The sequence below is a fragment of the Ruditapes philippinarum genome, unplaced genomic scaffold (genome assembly GCF_026571515.1).
Source record: "Ruditapes philippinarum isolate M1 unplaced genomic scaffold, ASM2657151v2 ctg257_1_1_1_1, whole genome shotgun sequence".
NCBI classification, from domain to species: Eukaryota; Metazoa; Mollusca; class Bivalvia; order Venerida; family Veneridae; genus Ruditapes; species Ruditapes philippinarum.
Genome location: NW_026864141.1, coordinates 273152 through 281895, shown reverse-complemented (window position 1 = coordinate 281895; position 8744 = coordinate 273152).

The following is an 8744-nucleotide window of genomic DNA, read 5'->3' as shown; positions in this document are numbered from 1 at the left end:
CAAAAATGTGACCCCTAGGTTCATCCATATTTGGGCAGTGTGATCTAGTTTTTGACCCCAGGTGACCCATATTCGAACTTGACCTAGAAATCACCAACACAAACTTGTAGACCAATTTCCAGGATATTTGGATTACAACACTAGCCAATAGAGAGTTCACAAGATTTTTTCTATTTTTAGCTCCTGTGACCTAGGTTAACATCATAACATCAGAAATGACCCATGTTCGAACTCCTCCAAGTAATTAACTAGATAAGCATCATGACCAAGTTTGATGACAATTAGTCAAAGCTGTTACAATTAGAGTATTAACAAGGTTTTTCCATATTTGGGCAGCGTGACCTAGTTTTTGACTACCGGTAACCCATATTCGAACTTGAATTAGAAATCATCAAAACAGATTTCAGACCAATTTCCAGAATATGTGGATCAAAACAGTAGCCACTAGAGTGTCAACAAGATTTTTCTATTTTTACCTCCTGTGACCTAGTTTTTAACCAAAGGCGTCCCATGTTCCAACTTGATTTAGAAATGATCAAACCAACCTTCCTGACAAATTTCCAGAATAATTGAATCAAAACTGCAGCCACTAGAGTGTTAACAAGCTGTTTCTATTCTTTTTGCTCCTGCGACCTAGTTTTTGACCCGAAATGATCCATATTCGAACGTGACCTTTATTTTATTGAGACAAACATTCTGACAAAACTGTGACTGCTAGAGTGTTAACAACCCAATTGTTGACGACGCACGACGCACGATATACCTCACTATATCTCACCTTGACTACTTTGTGGTCAGGTGAGCTAACAAAACAAACACACAAGCAAAATTTAGACATTTGACCTTGAATTTAAGGGTCATTTATGAATGAAGGTCAAGGTTAGTCTGGTATACTTAAAGCGGTAATGGTTTCGGCAACGGCAACGCCGGGGTGACTGTAACAATACCTCTATTTTCTTTAAAAAAAGTCGAGCTAAAAATGGATACAATACTGCCTTAAAGTTAAAGTTATGCATAGCTTACTTAATAATAGTGTTGAAAGCACTGAATGCGATGGACATTAAAATGGAATTGCATAAATGCTGTCAAAAAGGACCAAACATCAGCCATGTTGCACCAAAGATTTTCTAAATTCACAATTTTATGCCAGAGTTTTACGGGACTTGGATAGAGACCTCCAATATTATGGTCACATAACAAGTATTAGGGTCTGAAAACATACACTTTTGTATTTGTTTGGTTGTTTTGAAAATTGATGTTACATATCAAGCATTAAAGGACTCAACTGGGGTAATTTGGCATGACAGGACTGGAAATAATTTTTCGAGATAAATGTCCATTAGATGTAGGTTTAGCTCAATAACTTGTATGCAGAATTTCACATAATTCGCTCTCCCTGTGTTTCCAGAATAATTATTCTAATTGTGGAAAATGACCCAAAATTTAAAAGCATTACAACGCTGTTCACTCAAATCAGGCTAAGAAAACACAAAATATGATTTTTAATTTATTTCTGAGTATATGTCTTAAGTATCTTTTGCTTATATTTCTGTTTTTAGTGCCCCAGCTGATCTATGTAAGAAATTCTGATTTTTTTAGTCTTTTGGTCCTTAGTGGAGTTCCTTTGACCAAGAGTTTTCCGAGCTCACAAAGGACTAATAATCACTATTATTAATCAGTCAAAATCAATGTCAGAGTAATGGTCCTAATAATGGTCATTGAATCAAGATTTAAGTAAATACCTTCAGTTAGTTCACAAAGGGCCATAATTCAGTAAAACCCACCTCACCTTAAAGCTACGGGTTTTGGATAAATTTTGTTTTGGAAAGTGACATCCAAATATGATCCCGAAGACATATATAGTTTTAAGTGAATATCTTCAGTACACATGATCATTAATCTTTAATGATATTACATGGAAAACTTTAAGCAGGATTTTATTTTTGGTTCCAAATTATTCATAATTCTGTCAAAAGCCATGCTGGAGTTATTACTTTTAGATCTCCTATTACGGTGGAGCTCAAACTCATGTGTGAAGCTACCAGCCAATGTTTTTAGTGGTTTATGAAATTTAATGACATACAAGCTAGATGATGCCCCAAAATCTTTAACCAAAGTGATATGCCAACACGGACACTGACACAAATAGCAGAAGCTAGGAAAGTAAGTATAAGTAAGTGTGTGTGAGTGTGTGTTGCTACTTGCAGGTATAGTGGTTGTAATTATTGTTTCTTTTTATTGGATGACAGGTTCATTACTTTTCTTTTCTGGGCATTTAGCATCATTGCATTTTGTTTGCACCTCATGTTTACAGTGTCAAGGTCAGTTTGAAGTTTATCATGTAAATCTTGTATAGAGGGACCTGTTGCTGCGAGAGTAGTGTGATCAACAAAAAGATCTGCCTCTGAGGTTTTCGAATGGAGTAGTAGATTATTGATGTATGTGATTAAAAGCAGAGGTCCCGGACAGATCCTTGAGGTACCCCTAATATGACTGTTGCTGATTTTGAAAAGTTGTCAGATACACTGATCATCTGTGATCTGCTTTCAAGATATGATGTAAACCAAATATTTGCAGCAAAAGAAATATGATAGTAATGAAGTTTTTGGATAATTAATTTATGATTTACAAGACCAAATGCCTTCGACATGTCAAGAAGGATTGTGCCAATTTGCTTACCATCATTTATTGCCTTGATTCAAAATGCCAACAATATTTGTAAAAGCAGCTTCACAATAATGGTGTGACCTTAGACTATTTATTTTTTCTTGAAACTTACCCGTTTTGATACTCATATAGATAAAAGTAGAAATTGGTCTACATATGAAATTGAATACACTTTTTAGAAATTTAATCCAGTAGCCTTTGTAATATCAAGATAATCTAATATGCTTGTTTGACATGTCTTAGATCTTTAGGTGGGATATCAAGTTTTGGTGTATTCTGGTCAATTTTACTGAGTTTATATTCATTTGTACTGGTAAGAGTTGTAACATTTTATGCATTTTTGAATATATTTGGAAAAAGAATGTATTACAATGCAAATATTTCTGCTGTCTGTTGTGGGTCATAGAATGATTTTCCATTGTCGTCATTTATGTAATTAGTTTGGTGGTTTTCAGTTTTTCCACTCACATCTTTTTCCATAGCTATTTTTAGGATTTTATTTTTTGTTGTTTGAAGATATCTCTTTATTAAAGAATTCTTCTTTTTATATCTGTGAGAAAGCAGCTTGACCGGCGGCGGGGTCTCCAGTATTTAAATTCCTCAATGATTTTTCTCTTTTTTGTGCAAAATCTCGTTCTTTTATTGCATTAACTATTTTATCTGCGAACCATTCATTTTGGTTTTTGCGTTTTACCTTTTTTGTTTATATGGAGCATAAATATCTAAAACTTTTAGAAATAGATAATAGAATTTGTCGAGGGCATCATCAGGTTCTGTAAATACTTCAATTAATGATCACGGTTGATTTGATGAGTCAATTAAAGTTCTATGCGTTGAATTTCTTTAGATATCTGTAGTTTATAGTTACATGTAATGGGCCTTTTTTATTTTGCAATACTTTTTCTGGTAAAACAAATAGGGTAGTGCATGGTCACTAATAGACATTACTGGAACAGCTGTGAAGCTTACTAATACATGTAGTATACTGTGCGATATGTGGTCTATAATGGAAGAGGATGTTTGCCTGACTCTAGTGGGTTGTGTTTATAAGTTGATGTAAGTTGAAAGTATTGATTATCTTTTTCCATTTAGAATTTACTGGACTTAAATTTATAAAATTGTAGTTTAAGTCTCCTAATAGTATTATTTCTTTGTTTTCCACATAAAGTGTATCTAAAATATGTTCAGTCTTTTCATTCCAGGAAGTTGGCAATAATGGGGGCTAGAAATATATCCAACAATAAAGCATTTTTGTTTGTCAAGCTTCATTTCTAACCATATAGCTTCAATACCCGGTATCACTAGAATCAAGATCAGCTATTAGCTCACATGGTGAGTTTGACTTTACATATAAACCTATCCCACCCACGTTAGACTCCCTATCACGTCTGAAGAGTTGATAATTTTGTAGAAGAATTTCATTGATTGAAAAATTGACGTTACTTAAATAATAAGGAAAGTTTCTTGTATTTCTAGTATGTCAATATTGGGAAAATTATTAACTAAAAACTGAATTTCGCTAAACTTTAGATCAGGATAATGCATGTTCAGGTGCCTAATGTTAATGCCATTTCTTTCAAATTTTACGTCTTTAAGCATCAAATCAGCTTGTGGTGAATCCATATTAACATCTGATTGCTAAGAGTTTGGATCTTTGCAAGTACATGTATCACTATTGATGTCAGTACAGTTCATTTTCAGATTGACAGATCTCTTTTCTACAAAATTATATACACTGTTTTGAATATCATTTGATACAATGCCATATGTAGTGTCATCATTTTCTTTGAGACATTTGACTGCGTCAGCTTACCACTTTGAATGAATCAGGTGTTCCACTATCTTTGTATTGCTGGATAGCTCCTGTTTCGTGCATTGTATCTCCGGTTTAGAGCCTTCTGAAAATTAACGGGTTTCGTGAAGAGTTCTGTTGCAATTCAAGGGATGTGCGTATAGCTTTGTTAAGTTGTTTCCGTAATACAAATGACCCTTCAATGCTAAGATGGACCTATTCATAGATGAGAGTTTGATCAACTTTTCTATCCTTTAGCATAAAACTGTCATTGTCAATAAATATGAAGCCCTTTCCTATACACATGTTTTTCAGTAGGTTGTTTGTGACAGATATGTTTTCAGTTGACAGAAGGGCTCTTTTCTTCCGTAGAACTGATGTCATCATTACTTCTGCCTTTGGGTTAATTCCTTGAAGTATATGAGTAAGATTATGGAACTCCTAACATATATCAGTTGGTTCGTCTACATTTGATATATTGTTTATACCAGCAATTATGATGACTATATCTGCATCCTTAATTGTTTTGGGTTGCATTTTTGTGTCAGTTACAGCAACCTGCATGCTTTTAACAGTTGCCCGCGATTTGATTTGATATCCACTGTTGTTTACTTTGTGCTCATTTTGTCTTTACGTTATCCTTTTGTCACTGTAACCAAGGATCAATACTTTTTATACCTTGCTGGATTTAATGCCTATTTGTGTCAGGTTTTTTTTTGGTATTCTGTGTTTTGTACACAAGTCTGTAGTCTCATGTCTTGCATTTTGATAGATAATCTTGGGTTGTCTCTGCAGCCAATGTTCCATTGCTCTGTACACGTATTTGTTTAGAGGCTGGTAAGGTTTGTTGGCTGTTTTTATCTGCCTGCTCTTTCCTTATATTCCTCACTTCACTCTGGAATAGATACATATCAGCATTTGATGGTAAATTTTCTGTCTGTTACTTTAACATTTCAAGAGTCATTAAGAAATCTGACATGTTCTCCTTTTATATCTGAAATATCATCCCCGATGGTATCATTATTTTCTTCTTGGCTTTGGTTTAATGAAAGTTTTTCTCTGATAATTTTATTTTTCTGTTTTAAGGACTGATTGGTTGGTTTCAATTTCTACATTTCTTCCTTAGGGATAGGTAGCCGTGCATTTAGATCAGCTGTCTGTGAACGTTTATTGTTTCTGTTTTGTTTTGGGCTTGAATGTCACACTGCACTGAAAAGTCACTTTTTTCTATAGATGACTTAACACTATTAGATCTACTTTCAGTGGTGTCAGATTCTGTGTTTATGCTAAAACTAAAATGTGACAGAGTTACTGTGCCACTGTTCATTTTGGTAGCTGCACTCCTCTGTAAAAATGATATTTGGTGTCCTTGGTCTTTGCTGTTATTCTTGTGTAAAACTGGATGTGACTCTACCGGAGTAGATGTCACTGTTTTTTTCCCAAAATGTAAGCTGAATAACCCTCTCTTTTTGCTTCTTTGGTTTTGGTTGAAGGTTAAATGCATAAAAAGTATGAGAAAGTTATTTTGTTTTAATTTTGCACCATTGCCTTTGAACAGATTTTGATGTTTGATTTGAATCAATGCCATGTCTCAGTCTAATAGCTAAACAGTACTTGAATATATTGGTTAACAACTTGCACGGATCGTATTTGTCTAGAATATAGAAGTGTATGACAGAATTCGTGATGCAAAAAAAAAAAAACAACAAACAAGAGGGCCATGATGGCCCTGAGGTCGCTCACCTGTATATAGGCCCCCCCCCCCCCACCCCTGGGCCAATTTTTACCCAAGGGCTTTTATTTGTTTATTTGAACAGACTTGGTTGACACCCATAAGAGGATGTTTCATGCTAAACATTTAAGTTCTAGCTCATTGGGTTTTTTAAAAGAAGATTTTTAAAGTTTCTACTATACACATATAGTTAAAAACAATGACACCCTCGGGCAGGGCCAGTTTTGACCCAGGGCTTTTATTTGAACAAACTTTGTAGATATTTACTTAAAGATGTTTCATGCTTAATATCTAAACTCTAGCTATTTGGGTTTTTTCATAGAAGATTTTTAAGTTTTTGCTATACACATATAAGGAAAATCAATGACCCCCCCCCGGGCGGGGCCAGTTTTGACCCCAGTGCTTTTATTTGAACATACTTGGTAGACACCCATTAGAACATGTTTCAAGCTAAATATCTTAGCTCTAGCTCTTTGAGTTCTTTAAAAGAAGATTTTTTAAGTTTTTACTATATGCATATAGGGAAAATCAATGACCCCCTGGGGCGGGGTCAATTTTGACCCCAGGGCTTTTATTTGAACAAACTTAGTAGACATCCATTAGAAGATGTTTCATGCTAAATATCTTAGCTCTAGCTCTTTGGGTTCTTTTAAAGAAGATTTTTTAATTTTTTACTATATGCATATAGGGAAAATCTATGACCCCCTGGGGCGGGGTCAATTTTGACCCCAGGGCTTTTATTTGAACAAACTTGGTAGACACTCACTAGAAGATGTTTCATGCCAAATATCTTAGCTCTAGCTCTTTGGGTTCTTTAAAAGAAGATTTTTTAAGTTTTTACTATATGCATATAGGGAAAATCAATGACCCCCCTGGGCGGGGCCAATTTTGACCCCAGGGCTTTTATTTGAACAAACTTGGTAGACACTCACTAGAAGATGTTTCATGCCAAATATCTTAGCTCTAGCTCTTTGGGTTCTTTAAAAGAAGATTTTTTAAGGTTTTACTATATGCATATAGGGAAAATCAAAAACCCCCTGGGGCGGGGCCAATTTTGACCCCAGGGCTTTTATTTGAACAAACTTGGTAGACACTCACTAGAAGATGTTTCATGCCAAATATCTAAGGTCTAGCTCTTAGGGTTGTTTAAAAGAAGATATTTAAAGATTTTTCTTTCGGTTGCCATGGCAACCAGAGTTCTGCATGGAATTAAATTCTTTGAACAATTTTTAAAGGTGACCACCAAAGGAACATTCCTGTGAAGTTTGGATGAAATTGGCTCAGTGGTTTATGAGGAGATATCATTTAAAGCAAAAGTTTACGGACGGACGGACGACGGACGGACGGACGGACGCCGGACGAAAAACGATCACAAAAGCTCACCCTGTCACTTTGTGACAGGTGAGCTAAAAACAGACATATGCCGATGTACCGATGCTTTTCGTGCGCTAATAATGTTTTTTTCTATCATGTTATTCAATGGTTTGAAATGATAAATATTTAAATCAAAGAAATCAACATTTTCAATTATTTCAATAACTTGTATATGAGTCGTATTTTTGTAGTGAAAATGTGTGTGTGGTCTCTGCATGCATTGTTTTCGTGCGCTGAAAAATGATTTATACATGTTATAAAGAATTGTTCCGCCCGTGAAAAATTGTTTTTGAAACCCAATCTCAGGATTACTTGCTACGACTGTTTCGTCTCACAACCAGATACATTTTATTGTCCCCCCACTATTTGTTAGGGTATTTAGACTTACCCTTGTCCGTCCACCAGTCCGTCCGTTCTCGTGTTGTGTCGCACGTAGCTAAAACAGTATTTGACCTAGAGTCATGAAACTTTAAACTGGTATTTCCATAACTACTGAAGGGAATGGATTGAAACTTCACACACTTGTTGTCTGTGATTATCAAACATTATTGTCACAAGTCCCATAACTCTGATTTGCTTTTTTGCATATTTATGCCCCTTTTTGGACTTAAAAAATTCTTGTTTAAGTTTTTGCGTGTAAGCTGGTACCTCCATCACTACTGAAGGGAATGGATTGAAACTTTACACACTTGTTATCTGTGATTATCCAACATGATTGGCACAAGTCACTTAACTCTGATTTGCTTTTTTGAATAATCATGTCCCCTTTTCGACTTAGAAGTTCTTAGTAAAAGTTTTGGGATGTAAGCTGGTATCTCCATAACTGCTGAAGGGATTGGATTGAAACTCCACACACTTTTTCTCTGAGATTATCTTACATGATTAGCACAAGTCCCATAACTCTGATTTGCTTTTTTGCATATTTATGCCCCTTTTTCGACTTAGAATTTTTGGTATAACTACTGAAGGGTTTGTGTCTTTTTTTGGGACAATTTTATGCATTCATAATAATAAAGCAGTGATTTATTCGTTAAAATATCTTTATAACAAGCTTTTGCACCTTTTACAATTTTTATGTACTCATATAGGTAAGCATTATGATACTCAATGAAACACCATAGTGACAACTTCTTCGAATAGTCGAGCGTTGCTGTCCTCCGACAGTTCTTGTTATTTTTT